This window comes from Pholcus phalangioides, unplaced genomic scaffold (assembly GCF_987345545.1).
Source record: "Pholcus phalangioides strain wild (caught in Gottingen) unplaced genomic scaffold, Ppha-v1.0 ptg000003l_1, whole genome shotgun sequence".
Lineage (NCBI taxonomy): Eukaryota > Metazoa > Arthropoda > Arachnida > Araneae > Pholcidae > Pholcus > Pholcus phalangioides.
In genome coordinates this window covers 58,225,460-58,249,894 of record NW_028301596.1, presented here as the reverse complement: position 1 = coordinate 58,249,894, position 24,435 = coordinate 58,225,460, and the positions used below count along the sequence as shown (strand labels likewise).

Genomic DNA, 24,435 nt, shown 5'->3' with positions numbered 1-24,435 from the left:
TGAATACTTCGATCATATCTCCTCGACACCTGCGTTCATCCAATGTAAACATATTCAAAAAATGAAGTCTCTCTTCATAATTCAAGCCCTGTGTGCCAATAAGGACACGCGTAGCTCTTCTCTGCACCCCTTCAACCAAGTCTATGTCCCTCTGTAGGTATGGTCTCCAAAACCTTACAGCATAATCCAGTCCAGGACGAACTAAGCCTCGAAAAAGCGGAAGAATGATTTTAGGAGAACGCGAAGAGACCTTTTTGAAAATGAGACCACGCATTCTATTCGTTTTTTTTGACCACCGCTGAACAATGTTCAGAAAACCTAAGTCGCTCGTCAATGAGAATTCCCAAATCGGTGAGCCTAGTTGCATCCGGGACAGTGACACCATTCAACTCGTAAGAGAACCGTAGGTTGCTCGAACCAAAATGAGCGACCATGCACTGATCAACGCTAAACGTCATGCTCCATTCATTTGCCCATGCTGCAATCCTGTTTAAGTTGGTCAGGAGCAACTCCGTATCGCTTTCATTCCCGATTACCCCCCATTAGCTTCACATCATCTGCGAATTTGCCAGTAATCCCATCGATACCCTGATCGAGTTTATCGATAAAAAGTGAAAAAAGTATGGGGGCCAAGGACACTTCCTTGAGGAACTCCACTTGTGACGTCTGTCCAACCAGAGAATTCCCCGTTCACCATAACTCGTTGCGACCTATCTCTTAACCACGATTCTATCCAATTCAGCAAGTTGCCCCAAATTCCAATCTCGTGTAAACGCTTCAAGAGTTTGCCATGTTGGACCCGATCGAATGCCTTCTGGAAATCAAGGTAAACAACGTCTACATTTTTGCTCTTACCCAAAGCCTTAGTCACGTGATCATAAATGCAAAGGAGTTTAGTTACACATGACTTCCTCTTCCCGAACCCATGCTGATTATCCGACTATGCATTATTCTCGTCTATCCACTTCACAAACTACCTTTTGATGATAATTTCCAAAATTTTCGAGAGGGAGATCATCAAACTCACTGGACGATAATTTGGCACCGCTTCTCTACTCCCCTTCTTAAATATCGGAACAACGTTAGCAAGTTTCCAATCTCTCGGGACGATACCCTCAGCAACACTACTCCTGTATATCTGTGCGACTAGCCCCAACAATTCATTAGCACAATCTCTGAGGACCCTGGGGGAGATATCATCTGGTCTTGGTGCTTTGCTTGCACATACATTTCTTAGAAGATTTAGGACATCCACGTCTTCTACTTGAATATCGTTGAGGGTTTTATTACCCCCTGCAACACCCGTATATTGAATATCATTATCTCCATTAAAAACCGACGCGAAAATGTCATTGAAAGCACTTACACATGCCTACATTGCTCTCTACCCTAGAGCCTCCTATCGAGAGGGGGCCAACTGTCCCGTTACATTCATTATTGACGTATCGAAAAAATGATTTTGGGTCAGAGCCAATGTTATCTGCCAACTTAGATTCAACTTCTCCTTTTTACTATCCCTTATCGCTTTCTTCAATAGTCTTCTTTTATCAGTAAACAATGATAGGTCACCTCGTCCACTTTTATACTCTCTGAATGCCCTTTTCTTTTCAAGATAAAGGTTCCGCACGCTATCCGTGAACCATAGAGGGTGCGATGTACGAACACGCTTTTTTCGAACAAAGGGTATGACGTCGTGCAAAACAGAGGACAGCTTCGTACTAAATTCTTCCCATTGACTTACCACCCCTACTGATTCCAACCGGTCTTTGAAAACTTCCGCTAACCTTCCTCTCAAAACATCAAAGTTAGTTCTCCGAAAACAAGGAACCAGTCTTTTGTTATCAACCGTACCCGAGGAAAAGTTACAGTGAAATCTGACGATACGATGATCACTGGAAGAAAACTCTTCCCCCACCGAAACATGTTCAACTAGATCCTCAGAACTAGTAAGAACTAAATCCAAAATAGCAGTACCCCTAGTGGCTTCTGATACATGCTGATACAAAAAATTTTCGAGCACCAACTTAAGAAAGTCTCTTTCATACTGATTTCCAGATGAAAGGTTCTCCCAATCAATACCTGGGTAATTGAAATCCCCTAGTATGAGAACCCTCTTACGCTTACACATGTAGGAAATTTCATCATGCAATTTGGCGATGTAGTTTGGATCCCTATTCGGTGGATTGTAACAAACCCCAACAATAAGTTTATGACGTCTTTTGTTCTCAAGTTCAACCCATATGGTTTCAATATCACTTCTCTGCACGTTACACTCTCTAGCCTTCAAACATGATTTCACGTATATCAACACTCCACCCCCTTTCCTATCAGATCTATTTCTCAAAAAAGTATCGTATCCTGAGATGTGTAAGAAAGATTCATCCCCATCGTTTGCCCAAGATTCTGTAATGGCTATAAGATCCAAGTCCTCCACAACTATCATAGTTTCTAAAAAATCTTTCTTATTACCCAAGCTCCTGGCATTTATTAACACACATTTTAATTTGCCCGGTGGTTTGTTGTCAATCGAGAAGCCATCCAAGTTAGAAATAGGTAATTTCTCGTCAGTACTGTTGTGATTACCATAAACTAACCAGCATTCCCGACTACGTGGTCTGGGAGTAAAAAACCTGACCTAAGACTATCGTAAACCTCCCAGACCCCCCTCTTATTTAGATGGATCCTATCCGAACGAAGCCACCTATCGGTAAGTGCGGGAAGCTCCAAGAACGTGACCCCAAGTGAGGAGCAAATGTCCTTCAGGCCTATATTGAATTGGTGGATCCTATTCCTATACCCTCTACTACCCCTTGGCAGCACTAGAATCACTGCCACATCTGAACCCCCCTCCCTAGCGGATAATAGTAAATCCCGGTACTCTGACAGAGACACTAATATTCGCTCCTACCTGATTTGTTCCTACCCACAGAATCACCCGCAAGGGCAACTTTCGGCGATGAAAAACGTCTCGAACGTTGCCAATCTTCCCCCCAGGAAGACAACAGCGCTCGAAACCCCGAAAATCCCTACACACTCGGTTCCCAAGTTCCCTAACCATAGAATCGCCGATGATTAAACCCATATCACTATCGCCCTCTACTTCATCCACGACCACCCATTCGCCCTCTAAACTGTCGTTGTTCGTGGAGATTGCTTCTTCGTCAACAGGTGGCTCGACGACCAGAGGCTCCGTTATAACCGGGCCCTCTAGCACCCTAACTTTTTCCCGTAAAGCTTCGACCTCGAGTTCCAGCCTTTTCCTATCCAAGCACCCTTTACAGTTGAAACTATCAGCTACTATACCCCTAGACCAGGGAAACCTCCCGTCGCAAGCTCTACACACCACTAGTCGAGGTCGAGGCATACTAACACTATTGCTAAAGCTAGATAATAATAATTAAAAATAGGAAAATGAGAAACGTTGACAAGAAATTAAAAAAAATTAAAATACATTACTAAGCGAAATATACGTAAGAGATTGTACGAAAAAATTACGTAAAATAGAATGTACGAAAAAATTACGTAAAATAGAATGCTCAACACTAAATCACGAAGAATAAAAAAAAATATGTATATAAAGAATAGAACACACTCTAAAAAAAGTATTAAGCTACAAAGTACAATTTTTACTTCTTAGAATTAGCTAACTATCTCAAATCACACTAACACTACAACTATAGGCCCAAGTGGAAGGAAAAACAACGTTATTGAGAGAACCTGGGAAAAAGTATACACTGTTTGCTAACCCTAACGTCCAAAAAACCTACGAATTTATATCAGAGAAGCGAGAAAACACAAACCTGGCAAAAATTCAATGAAAATGAAATGCGAACGAGGAAAAAAAAATTAAGTCGATCGAAAATTAAAAGAAAATTGAGAGCGATATAATACAAAAAAAACCACTTATCTCGCAATCCAGCGTGTGCTGGAAAAAAAAGAGAACACCGCAGAATATGTCCCAAAAATAAACAATACGCCAAGTAAAACTCACGAGAACGAAGAAAAACACAAAGAAAGACCCAAAGGTCTTCTTCAAAATAAATGAATAAAAAAGTAAAGGTGAACTACAAACAGGGTTGCCACAAAATAAACAATTTCAACATTTCATAGGGGTGGGGGGGAGGGGGAGGATGTCGCATATGCATGTATACAGTCTGGTGAGTCCTAATTCGGCTTTAATCTCATCAACCGTTTGTCACAGGGTTATATGTCTCAACAGCGCCAACTTAAAAAGAAAAAAATGCCCAAAAGGGGTTCAAAAATCTCTCAGTACCTGTTCCGATAGTGAGAATGCAGTGCCATAAAATTAAAAAATATTAATTTTGATACAAACAAACCCTGTCATCAAAAACCCAATCAGAAAATTGTCCTGTCTCTCTTGAAGCCAACAAAAAATTCCATGTTGGTATAATATTCATTGAGAAATTTGAATCAAAAGAATCGATGAAAATTTGGGAGAAAAATAACATAAATGAGGGAAAGAAGCGTTGTCGTTAGTTTATTCTGTTCTTTTCAAACTTTTCTCCGATTTTTGAATTCAATTATCTCAGCGAATATTGCACTTAGAAACATTAATTTTTTTTTGTTCTCCTTGGGAGAGACAAGGTAAGAACTTTTCAGTTGGAAGTTAGAGAACAGGGGGATCGTATTGAAATTTAGACTTTTTTATTTTGTTACACATTGTGTCTTCACTCTCGATACTGGTACACATTTGATCATATTTTAACTGGAACCATACCTCTACGACGAGTTGCTCCAAACCAACTTGAACAGGATTGAGCATAGGCAAATCAATGTAGCATGATGCTAATCGTGCATGGTCGCTCATTTTGGTTTGAACAACGCACGTTTCTCTAACGAGTTGAATAGTGCGACTATCCCGGATGCAACTAGGGTCACCGATTTCGGAATTATCATTGACGAGCGGCTTAGGTTTCCTTCAGCGGTGGTCAAGAAAGCGAATATAATGTTTGGTTTCATTTTCAAAAAGGTCTCTTCGCGTTCCATAAACTTATTCTTCCGCTTTTCTGAGGCTTAGTTCGTCCTGGACTAGAGTATGCTGTAACGTTTTGGAGACCATACCTGCAGAGGGACATGGACTTGGTTGAAGGGGGTGTAGAGAAGAGCTACACGTTTCGTTATTGCCACAAGGGACTTGAGTTATTCAAACACCAAACATGGCCCCCTCTCTGTCCCTTGTGGGATATAAGCAGGTCACCTTACGGCTGGGCCATGTTGGAAAAAGGAAAGCTCCGCCAGCCACCAGGACCACCGATCGAACGCCGGCCGGCATCGCATCATCGGACTTCCGACCCACGCAAAGGACCAACCAGTAAGAACACCCCGGCAGCCCAAGGTCCCGCCGAACCTACAGCAGGACGACACCATCCGTCACTCCCCATCCATCGGATCAACGGGGAAGAACCGTACGTCCGTTCCTCATCCAGCGGCACATATTAAACCATTATCATCATTGCACTCAATCCCTAATTACTGGTCAAGTAACCAGTCTAATCCTATTCTGGAATCTCTCCACATCGAGCAGTTGCATCATCCACCTAAAACGATAACATAAAAAGAGCACAGCACGGCATAGAGTAATAAATGTTGGGGAGGTTCAGAAGTGGGAATTAACAACAATCAGTATAACGGACTCTGTCAAACATCACAGTTTAAAAAAAAACATATTATAAAAATATAACAGGCTGAATATATATATGAATATATGAATGATGCAAGATATATATATATATATATATGGAATTATAATATGAAGAGGGACTTCACTTTTTTTTAATATGTTCACATTGGATGAGCGCAGGTGTCGGGGAGATATGATCGAAGTGTTCAAAATGGTCAACGGGATGGATAGGATTTACCATGAATTATTGGTACACCGTCAATCGACTGCTTTTACAAGGGGACACCAGTCGATTGATGGACGTATTTTTCATATTTTTATGGGCATCTTTTTCTCAGCCACCTCGTTGGGCATTTTGCCTGTTGGGGCGTTGTATTTGTATTGGTAAGGGCCAATTCTAGGTTATGGTGTCGCAGGAAATTTTTCTCTAATAGAGTTGTTAATAAATGGAATGGCTTATTCCCGGAGGTAGTAAATTGCAACACAATTGACACGTTTAAAAAGAAATACGATAAACATGTTGGGGTAAATTGAGAAGCTATCCATACTTCGAATTAGACAACCATAAGTATTCTTTATGGGCATTGTATAAAATTTTATCATGTATACATATATTGATTGTAATTGCATTTTTAATTGGGTTGCTGTATTTTTAAAATATATGACATCCATATTTGTTATGGGCATCTTTTTTCTCAGCCACCTCGTTGGGAATTTTGCCTGTTGTTGCGTTCGTTTATTTGCATTTGTAAAGAGCAGAGCTTTTTGGCTTCGTAGCTGGTAGGTTGACTCGCTCCAACTTCTGAGGAAGTTATTGTATGATTAATTTAATTAGGGAGAGTAATCTCTCTTCGTTGAGTTGTGTGGATTCCGACATCGGAGTGTCCAATGGTAAAGGTTATTGGTTCGACAAGGCACCTGTTTGCGCTTATCTGTGAATGTGGTCACCGAAGTGGCGGTGTGGATGCAGACGTTGACAATCGGCCGAGCCTTGATCAGTTTTAGCTCTAATAACCTTAACTTATTTTCTAAGCTCATTCTGAAAGGGTGAGGGCTTTAGCCAATCAAAGGATCCGACTAAAACATAGGTTTCTATCGAAAATGATGATGTGCATCGGGTGTCTTTAGTCCTGTGTCCTGTGTGTCTGATTCCAAACCTTGTCTCGTGTTTCACGAAGCCCGGCGAGACAGCCGAAGTGATGTCACTTTGTATATTGATTGAACTTAAAATTCCGAAAGAAGGGGGGTCGACGAACGGCTACTTCGCCGGCAGAGAGGCATTTCAGTAGATAGCAACTGTAAAAGCAAATTCAATCGCGAATGACGAGAAGACAATTTGTCTCGATTAGGTCTGGAAATAGATTAAAAATTTTAACCGGCGAAAAAATTTGCACCTGTTATTAATGCCCTCGAGAATACTTCAAATGCCTCCCTCTCATTAGTTGTTTTCATTACATTCCGATTACGAAAATTGCTCTTTACAATGAAGACAACAAATTTTGGTCACGACTTCTAAAATTTTGCACAAACAGGGCTGTCTTAAGAGAATCATCGGTCCCCCGTTCAAAGTTTTTGCTGAGGACTGCCACTGGCTGTATATTTTTCTTCAATTTACATGTTACACTGGAAAATTTTAACCACCTCTCATTTTCATGAAGCTCCTTTGTGCACGAAACCTCCTGGGCCGTGACCGGCTGGACCCATGCGTTAAGAAAGAAATGACATCAATCCCAAATTAAAACTTGCAATCATCACCAGCATTGGTGTGTTGAATCATCTTGTATTTCTCTCCCCGTGTTTAAAAATTTGATCATAGTATTAATTCAAATATTTTTAAATGTGGTCTTTTATCTAAATGTTATATATTGGTACATATAATCTTAAGACACCTCATCGGTTTCGTTAAATAGATCAAGTTCAATTATTAACTTTTTACGCAAATTTCAATCGAACTTTAATTGATCGAGTCAATTAACTAAACTAAAATTTTTACCGGCGATAAACAATTGATCGATTAACCGACCCGATTAATAAATTAATAAATCGGACCAACGAGCGAATGCAACCACTAGGCTTTTATGGTTGTTTCTCTTCAAGTTTTGTGAAACATCTTTATAGTGTTAATAAAACTTTTATAGCGCATTCCCGCCTTAAAGACAAGTGATTTTTTCCTTAGGAAAGAGTGGGAAGGCAAGATCATGCCCCGACCCAATTAAATTATTGAAGTATTTGTGAGTTCTTTTTAGGCCGGGAAAATATTATAAAAGTTTGATAAAAAATCTTTTACAAATCTTGAAAAAAAACAAACCAATAAGCTTATTGGTTACATTCGCTCGAATGTAACCGATACGCTTATTGGTATTTTTTTTTTTTTTTCCTATTTAAAGAACTTTTATCAAACTTTTGTTTAATCCCGGCCTTGGTGATACTCACAAAAAAGGGGATGATCACACAACCACAAACTGAGCCATTAGCATAACATAAAAATCCCTCCATTTACTTTATTGATAGACATGATTACAAAAACATGGCAATGAAAAAATTAAAACGAATGTAGCCGTAGGTGTAACGGGATTTTAATTCGCTCTTTATTTTATTATTTATTTTTGTCACACCCGTCGTTAACTCAGTGCTATGAACTAAAAGCGTCATTTCTCGAGAAGAGATGTCTTTATCCTGTAGTAATTAATAGCGCGCGCCTCGCTAATTGCGACGGAAGCCAAGTAAATATATGGGTCAAGAACCGGACACCACAACAAGCAACCAAACAGCTCCATCCACCTCACTCGAGATATTGCGGTGTTAGTAAGTAAATGGTTTCGCGAAAAAGTTGGTGTTTAGGGCGTCTCAATTTCTTTACGCACACCGCGAGCCTAATTACGGCCTGTTATTAATGCCCTCGCGCCTTTCTTTTAAACGCTCTCGGACGACGTACGAGGTGAAAAAAGGGCGAAAAATCGCGGTAATTTGAATCTTAAATAACGCATTAGCATTCAGAACGGGCCACAGCTGGAGTATGTGCGTAAGTGCGTATATATTGCTGGATATTTGTTTGCAACTTGCAAACTGAAAGCATGGGCGGTAGGTACGTGCATGAAGAATGATAACAATTATTATCGGGGTACTGAATCGCTCCCTGTTTCTCTCGTGACGAAAGAAAGAGCTGAGTTTTGCTTTGCAAAATTCTTAATTACAACAAAGTAGTTTCACTTTTTCGTTATATTCATTTATCCAGTCTTTTTCTTCTTTTGCATTCATTTTTTTTCTTTCTTCGTTTTGTTCTCTTTACCGGTGAAGAACTTCGTATGCAGAACAGAATTTTCATTAGGACGAAAGAAAACAGTAAGGTTTGAAATTTGTTACCTTTCGTGAAGAAGAATTTGTGCATGTTAGAACTTAATCATGATGCTGGTGCTTTCGAATTCAATTCTACATGTGGTAGCAGTCTTTCCAATTGAGGCAGCAAATGCCTGGCCGGTCTTCCCTTCAAAAGAATTTCATCATAGAGTAGCAAAGGGATCTTCAACTTTTCAGACATTGCGGGCCAAATTTAACTTCCCACGAAACCCGTGGGCCACCAAGTCATGCCGTGGTATTCTTAGTTATTAAACAGGATTCTTCTAATTATTGAAAACTTTTATTTACACAAAATTTATTTCTCTTTCATTAAATTTGAATTTTTATTTGTTTTCCACTAACTGCTTTTAATTAATTAATTAATTTTTTTGTAATAAATTATTTTGTTTATTAAATATTAAATTTTTCCCAATAATTCTGAAATTATTTTTTCATTAATTATAACTTTTAACAGTTCTGAAATTATTTTTTCATTAATTATAACTTCTAACAGTTCTGAAATTATTTTTTCATTAATTATAACTTTTAACAGTTCTGAAATTATTTTTTCATTAATTATAACTTTTAACAGTTCTGAAATTACTTTTCACAATTCTGAAATTATTTCTATCACTCGTGCTGTAACTATTTTATCATTAATTTTAAATTTTTATCCCTTATGAAACTATTTTATTCAATAATTCTAAAACTATGCCTTTTATTAAGGAGATTTTTGGCATTTCTTTAAATTCTGTAACTGTGTATAACTTTTGTATGCCGAATTGGGTATCTCGAAATATGTAGCCTATATTAAATCATAGGCCTCAAAAACTGTTTTGGCTCAGGGCCTCCCGAATTCATTACGACGGCCTTTCTAATGTATCGAATTTACAGCCTTGATACTGAATCTGAAAGTATTTCGCAGTTCTAAATACAGCAGCACAGATTTCAGTGGTCGAAGCACTGTAACGCAAATTCTATTTATTTATTTATTTTTATTTATTTTTTTATTTTTATTTTTTTTATTATTATTTTTATTATTATTATTATTGGAATTTAACCGTTTTTCTATGGAAAAGAGCTATTTCCTTCCACAAGTGGTCGGTGAGCCACAGAAAAAAGCTCGGAGGCCACATATGGCCCGCGCGTCATGGGTTCTAGACTCCCGGAGTAGCAGAACCCACATCAGTGAATTACATACACTCAAAAAGATATTCTCACACAATTGAAGTTTCTCATTTTCATAATTTCAGATTCGGAATAAAGATTGCAGCACTTGCTGTAACAGCATGTAGAACTCACGAAAAATATATCTGCTAATCTATCACGAAAAATAATTATCTGTCCTGTATGTGTAACTTTAGCAGATTATAATCTGCTGGTTGGTATGTTCCGAGTTTGAAAGAGAGAGTTGATTGATTGTGTTTGAACGCATGACTCCTATTCGTCAAAAGAATTATTTTAATATTTCTATTTATTTTACATACAACTCTAGAAGGCATGAATACACTTGCCCTGGACATAGAGACAAGTACACAAAGCATGTAAAAATTCATCTAAAGAAAAACTGGTTTTCACATGCTTTGTAATTATCATTACGTTAGATACACTTTCCAGTGTGCACTAATTAATTTTCATTCCTCAGAGAGTTTTATAAGTTGGTTGTGTAGCAGCACTTCTCTCATAATATGCACAATGCACACAAACGCGTCTCAACAATACGATTACGCCGTAACTCAAATAAATCTCTGGGAGTAAAGTAATATAAACTCGCTGCATATATCATGGTAGACCAGGATGGTAAATGGTCAGTAAAAATAAATTCTTCGTCTAAAAAATCCCACGTTTCACTGACATTACCATTTTCTCTAATAACTACAGATGGTGAACATATTCCACCTGACGACCACAAACACAGACTACTTCGCCACACATCAACTCCAGCCATATCGTTATCCGTAGGGTTACCAGATTCGAAAACTGAGAAAGGAGGACGCCTGAGTACGCAACTATAGTAACGACACGTTTTCCAATTTTCACAACAGATGGCGCCACCACTCTGACCAATAAAACCGTCCACAACAATAATTGTTCTCCACTAAAACAGAACCCCTAAAAAAAGCAAAACTAGAAAAAATTCTGGGAATTTCGACGGCTCTTGGTTAATGAAAAAAAAATGCAAAAACACTGACTTCAAAGAAGAGAAATATGTTTCATAGTTCAAAAAATTTCCAATACAAAAAAATAATAATTCCGAAAACGTGAAAAGGAGGACAAAAGAGTGAATTTTCTGAAACGTAGGAGAACGCTTGAAATGACATCAAAACGGAGGATATCTGGTGCCCTAGTTATACGAAATTTACTGCCGTTAACGAGTTGGGTTGGAGATGAAAACGATATCTATGGGTGATCACCTCAAGCTCGTTAGGGAATATACCTTTTTATCTATATTCTTCCTTTGGTTCGAACCTGGGATCAGATGGCAACCTTCACGGTGGTAGACGGGCATCTTACCACAACGTCGTCAGGGCACTGACCGCACGCAGTCACAAAACACGTCAAGAACATGCATCTACCGTGGTCACTAACGACAGCATGACGGTGACCGTGAGAAATGAGTAAATAAGATGGTGGATACATTTTTTTACGATACGTGCGATTTTTCTAAAGCTTTTAAGAGAGGAGGAAGTAAAAAAATAGGTTTTGTTTTTTTTAAAATTTCAGTAGCTTAATGCAACTTCAGGCATGCAAGTGAATGGAAAGAGTTGATCCTTCGTCAGTGTATCCGGAATTCCCCGGTGTGATTCTCTCTGAGGTGTCGTCATTCGGTCGTGCCCAGGTGGTACCAATCCACTAATTACTCTCAAAAGAGCAAAGGCAACCAAGGAAAATAGTGGGGTTCCAAAAGCGCAGGAAAATGCGATACAGCCGCCCGATGTTAACTTCAAACTTAAATTCCTCTCACTGCCTAACTTCCTTACCTTTGGCTCTCCGTGTTGTGTTGTGTGTGTATTAATCTCATCGCACAGCGTCCCTTTATACCACGCATCCCTCCTTAAATACACTTTCATTCTCCTCCTCGACATTCCCGTGGGATGGGAAATGGAGTTCAACCCGAACGTCTTGCGAGAGACCCGACAAGTTGAACATGCTTGCTTACGTTGTTGCTATTGTTGTTCGAGAGTATCCAAAGTGGTTGCATTCACTTGTTGTTGTTGTACTCTTCGCTTTAATTAAAATTTCAACGACGTCCGGTAAAAATTTATCATTCTACGACCGAGAATGCCGTAAATTGTTGTTAAGATGAGCATTTGGCCGCCTGGCAGTCCAGTGGTTAGGGAGCTAGCTTCTGACTGTACAGGTCTGGGTTCGAATCCCGGTTCGGGCATGGATGTCTACTAACACACTAACAAATTCCCTGGACAGATCGTAAAGATCTCTTGGGAATACGTGGTGATCACATTTTTTAAAAAAATTTGTCGTTACGGTGGCGATCGATTCGAAATTCGAGCGTTCTTGACACGCTTTAATAGGAAGTGTCGACGCTCTTCGGTTTGTGAGTGTACCATAGTTATTTATAATGAGTACGTATTTATCCTACAAAAAATGTGTTATTCCTGTAGATATTCCAAGTGACATTGTGACGTATCGAACTTCGTTTTTCCAATTTCACTAAACGATGCGTTTCAAATTTTTGTCGACAGAGAATGCGGCACGCCCGCCCGACAAAAGTGTTTGGATTGAAACGTTTCTTCAATCTCTTCCGAGTTCGAAATGTTCGTAAACCTTCAACTAACGATTCTTGGGTGCAGTAAATTAACTTCACCAATATCGCTTTATTCACCAGTGCCAACCCCACAATGTAAGAGCCTCTTAAACAAGAGAATTTATAATTGAGCTGTTAATCGTATGCCCTGCATTTTATACAAATACAAATACAACGCCACAACAGGCAAAATGCCCAACGAGTGTGGCTGAGAAAAAGATGCCCATAAAAATATGGATGTTATATATTTCAAAAATACAGCAACCCAATTAAAAATGCAATTAACAAAAATTGTAATCAATATATACACATGATAAAATACTATACAATGCCCATAAAGAATACTTATAGTTGTCTTATATTAAGTATGGATAGCTTCTCGATTTACCCCAACATGTTTATCGTATTTATTTTTAAACGTGTCAATTGTGTTAGAATTTACTACCTCCGGGGGTAAGCTATGCCATTTATTAACAACCCTATTAGAGAAAACTTCCTTGCGGCACCATAACCTCGCATTGTCCTTCACCAATCGATACTGGTGTGCCCTTGAAAAAGCAGTCAATTGGCGGTGTACGAAAAGTTCATGGTCCATCCTATCCATCCCATTGAAAATTTTGAACACTTCGATCATATCTTCTCAACATCTGCGTTCATCCAATGTAAACATATTCAAAAAATGAAGTCTCTCTTCATAACTCAAGCCCCGTGTGCCAATAAGGACACGCGTAACTCTTCTCTGCACCCCTTCAACTAAGTCTATGTCCCTCTGTAGGTATGGTCTCCAAAACCTTACAGCATACTCGAGTCCAGGACGAACTAAGCCTCGAAAAAGCGGAAGAATGACTTTAGGAGAACGCGAAGAGACCTTTTTGAAAATGAGACCAAGCATTCTATTCGATTTTTTGACCACCGCTGAACAATGTTCAGAAAACCTAAGCCGCTCGTCAATGAGATTTCCCAAATTGGTGACCCTTGTTACATCCGGGATAATGACACCATTCAACTCGTAAGAGAACCGTGGGTTGTCCGAACCAAAATGAGCGACCATGCACTTATCAACGCTGAACGTCATGCTCCATTCATTTGCCTATGCTGCAATCCTATTTAAGTTGGACTGGAGCAACTCCCTATCGCTTTGGTTCCCGATTACCCCCATTAGCTTCACATCATCTGCGAATTTACTAGTAATCCTATCGATACCCTGATCGAGTTTATCGATAAAAAGTGAAAAAAGTATGGGGCCAGGGACACTTCCTTGAGGAACTCCACTTGTGACGCCTGTCCAACCAGAGAATTCCCCGTTCACCATAACTCGTTGCGACCTATCTCTTAACCACGATTCTATCCAATTCAGCAAGTTGCCCCCAATTCCAATCTCGTGTAAACGCTTCGATACGTATAAAATTATAATGGCATAGTATAACATTTGTAAAAAATACACACAGTATAATTATATGTGTACCAAATTTGAAATAAATTGGTGGTTTTGTATATATATATATATATATGTATATATATACTATTTTTAATTATATTTCTAAACTACAGTACAGTTTTTGAGGTTTTTCGGCTATGTTAAAATGTGTTTCACGTTAATATACACTCAGTGGCTAAAAATAAGGAACACCCTCATACTCACCACTAATATCGTGTGGGACATCCTCTGGCTTTATGACAGCTGATATTCTTCTAAGTATGGACTCTACAAGTTGCTGAAACCGTTGAGAAGGAATATTAGCCCATACTAACGAAGTGACAGTTCTCAATTCCTTCAGATTATGAGGTGGTGTTTCGAAGCTTTCAACCTCGTCCCACAAATGCTCAATTGGGTTGAGATCGGATGATTGGGGGGAGGGGCATATGAAACTCTAAATCTTGTTACTCAAACCAATCTGAGACAATTCCAGCCCCGTGGGAGGGTGCATTGTCCTGCTGGCGATAGCCATCATCATTAGGAAACATTATGACCTTAAACGGTTGCACGTGGTCACCATCGATATGGAGGTAGGCGCTGGCAATGACGGATGTTTCCAATGGAAATACAGGACCAAGAGTATACCAAGAAAATGCTCCCCAGGCCATGATTCCGCCGCCACCCACTTGAACAGTTGTCATGTGGAATGCCTGATCCATGGCTTTGTATTACTTGCGTGACCCTCGGATCCTGCCATCAACCTCATATTAACATCGACAAACTTGAATCTATCGGAAATAAATCCACCCTCTTTATGCACGACTGCTGGTCAACTTTTAGTTCAGTTTCCGATCTTAAACTCGAACTTAATCTCCACCCACTCACCGATTTTTCTCCCGCTTAGCCATGCTTTATAAAATTATTCATGGTCATTCAAATTTCGATACGTCCGGTATTCTGACTAAACCTTCTTATGTTTCCAATAGACTTGGCCACCCCAAAAAATTAAAAGCTATTTTTGCCTCTAAAGATTGTTTTAAATTCAGTTTCTTTCCATACTTTACCATAGTTGAATGGAACAAGCTTCCCTCTACTATTCTTAACACCCCGCGATCTCCGATTTGTATATCGTGTCCTCTTGTATAGGCCTTGAATGGCGAATGGCCAACAATATTGTATAAATAAATAAATATTAATATGTTACAAAAATGAAAGATTCACGTTTCAATTGGTTTTGGAAGTTTCAGCAGAAAGAACAAAAGTTGTCCAAACGACACTTTCAGGAATTTCAGGTAAAATAAATAAAACTGATGGTTAAATAATGTGAGGTTGTTGAACAAAACGTCAGAGATTTGATGATAAAACTGTTTATAAAATAGTAGGAACAAACAGTGCACCTATAGATTGACCAATATTTATAGTAAAGCAAATTTTCTTTATTGGAAACTTGATCACTCTTTCTCTCATACTTATTTCCATTATTATTATTTTTTCATCTGATAAAATCATTCGCTCATAGACTGCCTTAAAAAAATCAAGAGAAAGATTCTATTAAACACGATCTACTGTGTTTGTCGGTTTTTCCTCCACAAACGCATCTTCTAACGGCATTTTAATTCGAGGCGAAAGTCTTTTTGATGTGCATGTGAATGGATGAAGTAAACAAGCGCTCGTATCACAGTTAATACTTTCGATTCGCTCAGCAAAAAATATTTAAGAATAAAAAATGTGAGAAGAAATTACCAACATTAATGTGAAATCGATTAAACCAACGAGAAATTGCGAAGTCAGCCATTAGTCTTTCTATTTGAGGTTGAACAAAGAAGGATGGTAGGGAACGGGTAATTGAAAGGCATTTTATTTGAAATTACCTCGAGGAAGGAGAAAAAATCATCGAACTCTCAATATTTGTATTAAATAGCTGGATATGGCTTTGAAAGCTTATTTATGAATATAAGCATCACATAACGAGGTGGGGTAACACATGTGAATATGTACGCTTCAACATCACCAAAGAATTATTATATTATAATATACAGTGAAACCTCGATATAACGATACTCTGCGGATGAAGAAAAAATATCGCTGTAGAGAGGTTATCGCGTTATATCGAGAGGTACCATTATCATAAGGCGCCGCCAAATTTATGCCGTTGTTGACAGTTCTTCTTAATTTACGTTGTTAGTACCACCATAAAATACACTTATGAGAGTTTATTCACTGCAAAAAATTGTGGTTGATTTGTTCATGAATGAGATTCAGTTAGTTCGTAAATAAAATTCGGTAAATTCATGAAGTTCATTATAGTTAAATTTCATTAACACATTTAAAGTGTCAGGGACGTACGCAGGAGGGACCTTCGGAGGATGCACAAAAGGCTTTGGGAGGAAGGCACAAAAATTTTCTTCCCGAAGAAGTTTAGTTCCCACCCTTCAAAAAGTATTTCAATTAATAGAAATTGGTTAAGATAGAACACATAAAGGGTATTTTTTTCGATATTTTGATTTTTTCATCCAAATATTATTTTTTTACATAATTTTTTGGTCGGGTGGGGGGGGGGGGGCATGGGCTGCCAGCTTACGCCTCTGCAAAGGGTAGATTGTGCAATACCAAAGTTTTGGACTCCCCCGACAGAACAACAACTAGTGAGCAATTTAAAAATAGATCGAAGTCTATTTCGAGGAAAATATAAGAAATAACCTTAGAACAGTTTCGCGATTTCTTCAAAAAATACCGTTATGGGGAGATTTGTCGTAGTAAAGGATATCGTTGTATCGAGAGAAGTTAACATTAGACTATCCAAATATGATTTGAAAAATATCGTTGAAAAGGGATTTATCGTTGTGTCGAGTAGCGTTGTAGCGAGGTTTCACTGCACAACTGAACATTGGAGGACCGAGCACACCCTTTTTCCACTTCTCAGGGATATAATTGCGTTCCCAGAGGGATGACTGTATTAAGGAAAATAATAAAATTCATAATGTACAGAGAAACTCAGCTGTAACGACACTCCGGCTATAATGGGGATTGGTGCTCCCGTCTGATTTCAATAGAGTTGATGAACATTTCTTTACCCGACAGTTTATTAAAAAATTTGTTGCTTTTAAATGAAGCCAACTAAGTTACAATCTAAACTAAAACATGTGAAGAAAACAATTTTCATAATTTATACATTATATTTTTTATAATGATTATTTATATACAATTAGAGCTTTAACTCACATATTTCTCATGTTCAACGATTATTTTTGTTTCTATAAGACATGCTGTAGCTCTATATCTTTCGCCAGGGGTTATTCATGCTCAATACCTTGCAATTTGTTAAAATTTTGGCGAGAATCGGCAACGTCTTGTATTCATGGGCCTAATTGCCCTGTTTCTCGCTAAAATATATATAGCCACCCTAATTATAGTGAAATAATAACTCCATGTGTAGCATTTGGGTGCTTTATACAAGGTGGGTCAAAAATGACTTTGTCGACACACGAGCCGATAGCGGCCGCAAAAATCAACTTATGCTAATGAAACTGGAGATATAAGAGTTTCAGAGTAATCGCAAAATAATGAGATGAAACTACTTCTTGCGGAAGCAATTACAACTAGGAAATTTTGAAAAATCAAATAGCAACACTCACTTTTATGCTTTGAAAATGACCAGCACAATCAAAAGCCGTGGATGTCGTTGGGACGCAACCTGTAGCCCTATAAAAGCCGGTGCAAGAAGCGTACAAAGAAAGAAGGTCTCATCAAGGGGTGGCTGCGCTAACCGCTCTGTCTGGGACTTCCAAAAATCTGCAGGAATTCCCTGATAGAGAGGTTAGCGCACGAACCCCGTGATTAGATCATTCATTGTCTGCGTCTGCGCGGGATTTTGTGGTGGCACAGGTACCGTTTCAACGCTATTCATGGTTTTTTACTATGTCAATCATTTTGCAATGCATAAAAGTGAGTGTTGCTATTTGAATTTTTGGAAATTTCGTTTTTGTAGCAGCAACCACGAAAGATAAAGCTTTGTTTTTCCTTCTTATTTTTGAGCGTATACTCAGAGAAGCACCTATATCACGAATTTCATTCGTATTAGTTTATTTTTGAGGCAGATATGGGCTCGTATATCCACAAAGTCATTTTATGACCACTCTAGACTTTCAAAAGATATTGGAAACAGCAACTTCGGTTATATGACAGCATTTTGTGGATTCTTCGATATCGTTATAACCGTGTTCGACTGTGCACATATAACAACTAGTTAAAAGAAAAAAAAGAAAGAGTCAATACCATTAATCTCACTGAAACTGAAAAAATGTGGTCAATTCCTTCTTTTAATTAAACTTTTCACATTCGTTTCGGTGACTACTTAAGCGAAATGAATAGTAGCATCTTATTTTTGTTCCACAAATAACCATGATCGGTTAAATATTATATGTGGGAAGATATACTATGAGTATAAGATATGTATACAGATCGCCGGTATAGGAAGAATTTGGCTAAACTGAATAGATGATAAAATAAATCCCCATTTACGAAAAAGGCGTTTATTTTGGAATTGCCACATCGATCGCGAAGAAGCCGGTGGTTCTCTTGGTAGAACTAGTAAATGACCTAACTATTTAAGTGCGTAATGAAGCGAGAAATTGGTTATCTTCTTGTTAGCCTTCTCGTTGCCAAACGCGACAAGAAAACCAAGAAAATACTCACTATCCGAACTAATACGCATTTTATTTAGTTTAAAAATTCAAGCTAAGTTTTAACGGCTCTTTCCTGTAATTATAAAAACAGGGATTTCACGAAGAATGGCGCAGGGTTTTCTACTTTCCCCTTTTTCCAGGCATGACCTTTATCGAGCATTGCTCACTGATTTTCGAATAAATTTATAGTTTGAAATTTTCTATGTAGTGGGGCGATTAAGGATAAATGTGTCATTGATACGTCAGGACGCTTAAACGTTCAAAAACCGTTGAAATAAATCGTCTCTATAATTGTGAACATGTTTATAATATGTCACACTATATACTTCGCTGATGTGAATACGCCCTTAGAAATATTTACGTCAACGGGATATCGTTGATCTTTGATATTTCTTCTTATAATTACAGTCGGCCCTCGGTATTAGCGGATTTCATGTTTGCGTATTCACTGTCACGTTCCCTGTTTTCAGGAAAACACTGGTGTGGTGATAATTCTCGTATCGGAACAAAATATTCGTTGTACGTGTTCAATAATCAATAAACGTTTAAAAAATCCTTCCCGAAGGTTCTTCTAGCGCTCCTGAAAATGTTTCTACAAGACTGTTGTTTAAATAATTCTGAGAGTGAGAAACTTGGGAGGAAAACTCGAAATTTTAAGAAAGATTGCCTTCATTGCTACGGTTTCCTGTTACTACGACATTAATGAATCTACAGCCTGATATATTAAGAAACGAGAACTTAAAATTCGATCAGCCGTTGCTTGTAGCTACACCTGCTCCTATATTGCCCTGGATCCAATCCTGTAGAAAGTGTTTCTGTGGGTGCGCTAAAAAGATAGGAAAGTTGTGGTAGTGTATAACTTACATACTATAACCGTCATTATTACCGTTACCTTCAACTGTCGTGTCAGAGTGCCGGGCCAAAGGGGCCACATTTTATTCATCCTTGGGATCAGGTAAATCTTAATAAGTAGGTCTTGACCCATGGTATTTATTATTTTTATAAGAGCATGTGAAGAATATTTTAAGAAAAGGAAAATTTAGAATATATTTCCCACTTTTTTATTATGTAACGTCTTATTATGTAAGTATTGAATAAAGATCTTGGAGAAAGTGTTAAGGAGGGGAGAAAAAGGAGGAATAAATAAAAATGATGGATAAGGTAATTTAGAAATGAAGCAAAAAAAGCGAAATAAACACAATGATTTTTCTTTTCACGACTAAACAAAGGGGAAAATAGAGATCGACAGCTGGAAAGAAATTACATGCATGAGAGTGAGACTGGAAGAAAGGATGGCGTAGGAGTAGTTTCTGGGCAATGTCCGAAAAACAAAAGTCTATGGTTTTGGTTAGTCGCGGATTTTCCGTATTCGCGGTCATCCCCGGAACGTAGCCACCGCGACTAATGAGCGACAACTGTATTTTTGATCGCTTCATCAAAAATCATATTTTTTCTGACGCGTGGAAAAGAGGTAGAGTTGCTCCCACTTTTAAAAAAGGTAGTAGATGTGTGGTTGAAAATTATCGAGCTGTGTGAATTTTATCCCTTTTACCAAAGTTTTTGAAATCTATATTGTGTAAACATGTATTTGATCAGATCGAGCACATGATCCCTGTAAATCAACATGGATTTATTGAAAATAGAGCCACTGTTACTAATCTTTTGTGTATTAATTGTAAAATTATCGACAAACTCAGTAATAGATGCCAACCCGTTGTTATTTGCACAGATTTTTCCACAGCTTCCCATACTCAGGATCACTACATATTGGATAACAAACTTAGAATAACTGGTTTCAGTGAAAAAATTTAGTTTTCTGGTTTATTTCTTATCTCACATATAGATCATTGCATGTTTCTGTGAGATCAGCATTGAGTGATGGATTCTATTTTACATCAGGTTTCCCCAGGCCTCCGTTTTGGGTTTCCTCTTTTTTATCATTTTTATGAATGATTTAGCTATTAAATTGAAAAATAGTTTGCGGTTTCTTGATGACTTGAAAAATTTTGGTCATATTCATGATAGTGATTAGTCTCTCGTTATCCAGAGTGACTTCCGTGTGCTTTATGACTGGTTCATTATGAACCGTTTATATCTCAATGTAACGAAGCGTTTTGTCATTAGATATTCTAACAAGGAAATGACTATTCTTTCTATTCTTATATCATATTAGTGATACTATTTTGAATAGAAGGGACTTTTTGTAAAAGAACTGGGTGTCTATACTAATGATTTGAATTTTTCTAAACATATAATTGATACCTGTGTTGATTTTTTCAAGAAACTTGGTTATATAAAGAGAAAAACTCAAGATTTTATTAAAAAATACCGATTGCCGCTTTGTTTTATTTAATGCTTTGATAAGATCGAAATTGGAATATGCTGCTGTTGTTCGGAACCCTTTTTATAGCAATCATATAAGTAACATTGAATCAGACCAGAACAATTTTGTACGTTTTGTTCATTTTAAAAAGACTGGTAGAAGTAGTAAAATGTTATCTGCTACGTATCTCACAGAAATTCTTTCAAGATCCATAGTCTTCAACAGAGACGTGATTATTTGTTGTTTTCATTCTTTCATAAATTACTCACCAATAGTGATTGTGTTTTTTATGTACTTTCCAGTATCAATTTTTTGGTGCCGCAGTATAACACACACTCATCAAAGCGGTTTGCCACGAAGTTTTTAGTTCTTGAGATATGAGCATTGAATGCATGGTACTCGTTATTCCGAATCCCTGTTCCCCCACGAGTGTGTAGACTTGCAGTCAATCCTAGTGACGAATGAAACATGTTTGCTCTGCCTTCATTGCTCAAGCCATCTGCGGTTATGTTACCAGCAAGAGCCTGAGAAAGACCAGCATATGCTGTATTGTGCCGTTCAAATTTTTTTTTTACAAGAGCGTGAATATTGCAAGTATGTAGAGAGAACGATAAGATCTTCATTATTCAATCATACGAGAAAGTTTAGTTTGGGTTATGAATATTCACGACACGAGTATTTCTCAGGGCGAACTGAACTCACAACCCGAGGTACCGACAAAGACGGATTCATGATTTTGCCTCCCGTGGGCTACACAAATTTTGCCGCCGTTTTCCCATTCTGGTCCATATAATTTTTTTTTCACTTCTTATTTCTCAAATTCGCCGCCCTGGACCCTTGGCCCCAGTCCTATTAAATACGTTTCAATCTCTAAGCCACTTTGGAACAATCCTATCCTTTTCTTATGAATGGTGGTTACGAATTGTCTTGTAGGCTACCAAACTTATGTTTAGTACGGTAGGTATTCCTAATTAATTATAATTACTTTTTATTCAATACATACTGTTTAGATTTTTGTCTTTGGGGTCATAGTTTCTGGACGTCCGCATAGGGGGCATGCATTGCATTGTATATCAATACATTTCTGGAGGCCTCAGCCCTCTTGCAAAGTTTATTGAAGAGGGACCCCAATTAGCATGAGACCTCAGGTTTCAGTGTTCATGGTGTAGATTAGATTAAATTCTATCAATATGCATACACAATATGCGTTGCAGTAATCGAATTTACGACACAAAATCAGTTGAGAAATGAAACACAATAAAAACAGTTTTGATTTCATAGGAATGACAAGATGAATATTTCAATAACAAGAGGACACAGCGGAACAAAATATTTTAGGTGTAAAGGAAATGTTCATATCCACACACACAGTAAAAAACGGGATGCATGGTTTGCATGTCAAAAATTCGAAGGGTAGCACGAGCGTCGAAAATAATCTCAATTGCGCACGGCTTAGGAGAAGGTGGGCCAACCGTGCTCCAGATCATTCTTTTGGTCACCCTTCGACCTGGTCTTTAGCTATGTAGATCATCCTTTCATGAATTTACTGGTTTTCCGCATGTGGGCCATGCGAATTTTTCCCACCCTCCTTCCATTCTACTTATTTCTTGGCCATAAATCCGGAAAAACTCGCTGCCCCTCTTAACTTCTATAGCCCACTAAGCCCGCGGACTCGCATCGCGGGGACCCGGGTTCGAGCCCCACCGTCACCACAGTGGTGGTCGACTGAAGTTGGTTTTCTGTGGTTCCCAACTTCAAGGTGCAAATACGAGTCGATCTCCCCGTTAAAAAGTCTCGCCACAGAGAGCAACAGTCCTACAAACCGTACAGATATTCAGTCATTACACTTCACTCACTTCACTTCTGAGATATAGATGGCAGCACTAAAAAAAATCATACACAACACTAGATACACACTCTGACTGTTAGGTACACATACTTACACTTCCGGCACAACTCACTAGGTAGTAAATTGCCCATGGCGATAGACCTGAGTTGTGCTCGGCTTTAAAAAAAAAAAAAAAAAAAAAAAGCCCACTAAGCCCTAGCCGCTATGGTGGTCGAGTGGTCATAGTGACGGACTCGCATCGCGAGAACCCAGGTTCGAACCCCACCGTCGCCATAGTGGTGGTCGGCTGAAGTTGGTTTTCTATGGTTCCCAACTTCAAGGCGCGAATGCGAGCCGATCTCCCCGTTAAAAAGTCTCGCCACAGAGAGCAACAGACCTACAAACAGCACAAATGTAATTCAATCATAACACATCACTCACTTCACTTCTGAAATGTAGATGGCGGCACTGAAAAATCGAACAACACTACATACGCATTCAGACTGTTAGGTATACACACAGTTACACCTCCGGCACAACTCGCTAGGTAGTAAATCACCCATAAAATGGTGATAGACCTGAGTTGTGCTCGGTTTGAAAGAAAGAAAGAAAGCCCACTAAGCCCCTCTGTAGATACGCTTCTGGGCACCACTATATCTTTGTTACTTTATGCGAATTTTTTGAAAATGTAGAAGATTCACGACATTCATTATGGTCCGATAATTTATTTAAATACCTTATTGACGTCAAATCAACCTTGGTTCTTGATCCATTCTCCATTCATTTACTGAGTGACATGATCGGTTCATCACCTACTAATCCGCATGCTATTAGGTCGAATAAAGCGTCGGGAGATTATCTATTTCGAGGATAGAAGGTGCTTAACTGCGTGGATTCTGTTTTAGAGATTGATAGTAAACGAGCAATTCGACTCCTGTTTGTGTCTCTCGTCCAAAGAAAAAGCGCTGTTTAAACGCGATACCAATCGAAAAAGGATGGATGCGAAACACGAACTCGGCTGGCGGAGACCGACTCAAAATTCTCACCGCGTTCCTTCGAGAAAGAAAAGAAAAAGCGAGGCTAGAATAGGAACAAGAGTCGAGAAGTATTAGGAGAGAAGTCATGGCAAGAGGATCTCTCAGAAAAGAAAAAAAAATCGCACACATTCATATACGCATATGGGTTCGCTGCTGCTGGTGGCCCAAGAGCCGAAGAATAAGAAAAAGAAGCTCGTGAGCCGCATGGACAATCGCGATGTGGACGCAGATGACGGACGAGGAACGTACACATATTACAAGGCGTGTTTCTTTTTTTCTTCTTTTCTTTTTTTTGGTCTCCTTGTTTTTTCAAGGATTTCGTCATCAATATGTAAGTCATTTGCGGAACGGCGCACCCACCACGATGATGATGGTGTTGCAGGTGAAATCGTGCGCGAATAT

General features: G+C 38.6%; 1 protein-coding gene across 1 annotated transcript in view; it reads left to right on the top strand.

Moving 5' to 3' along the window:
• The window catches only part of LOC149089011 (uncharacterized), a 478,375-nt gene that overhangs the window by 39,627 nt on the left and 414,313 nt on the right, over window positions 1-24,435 (top strand). The window lies entirely within an intron of this gene.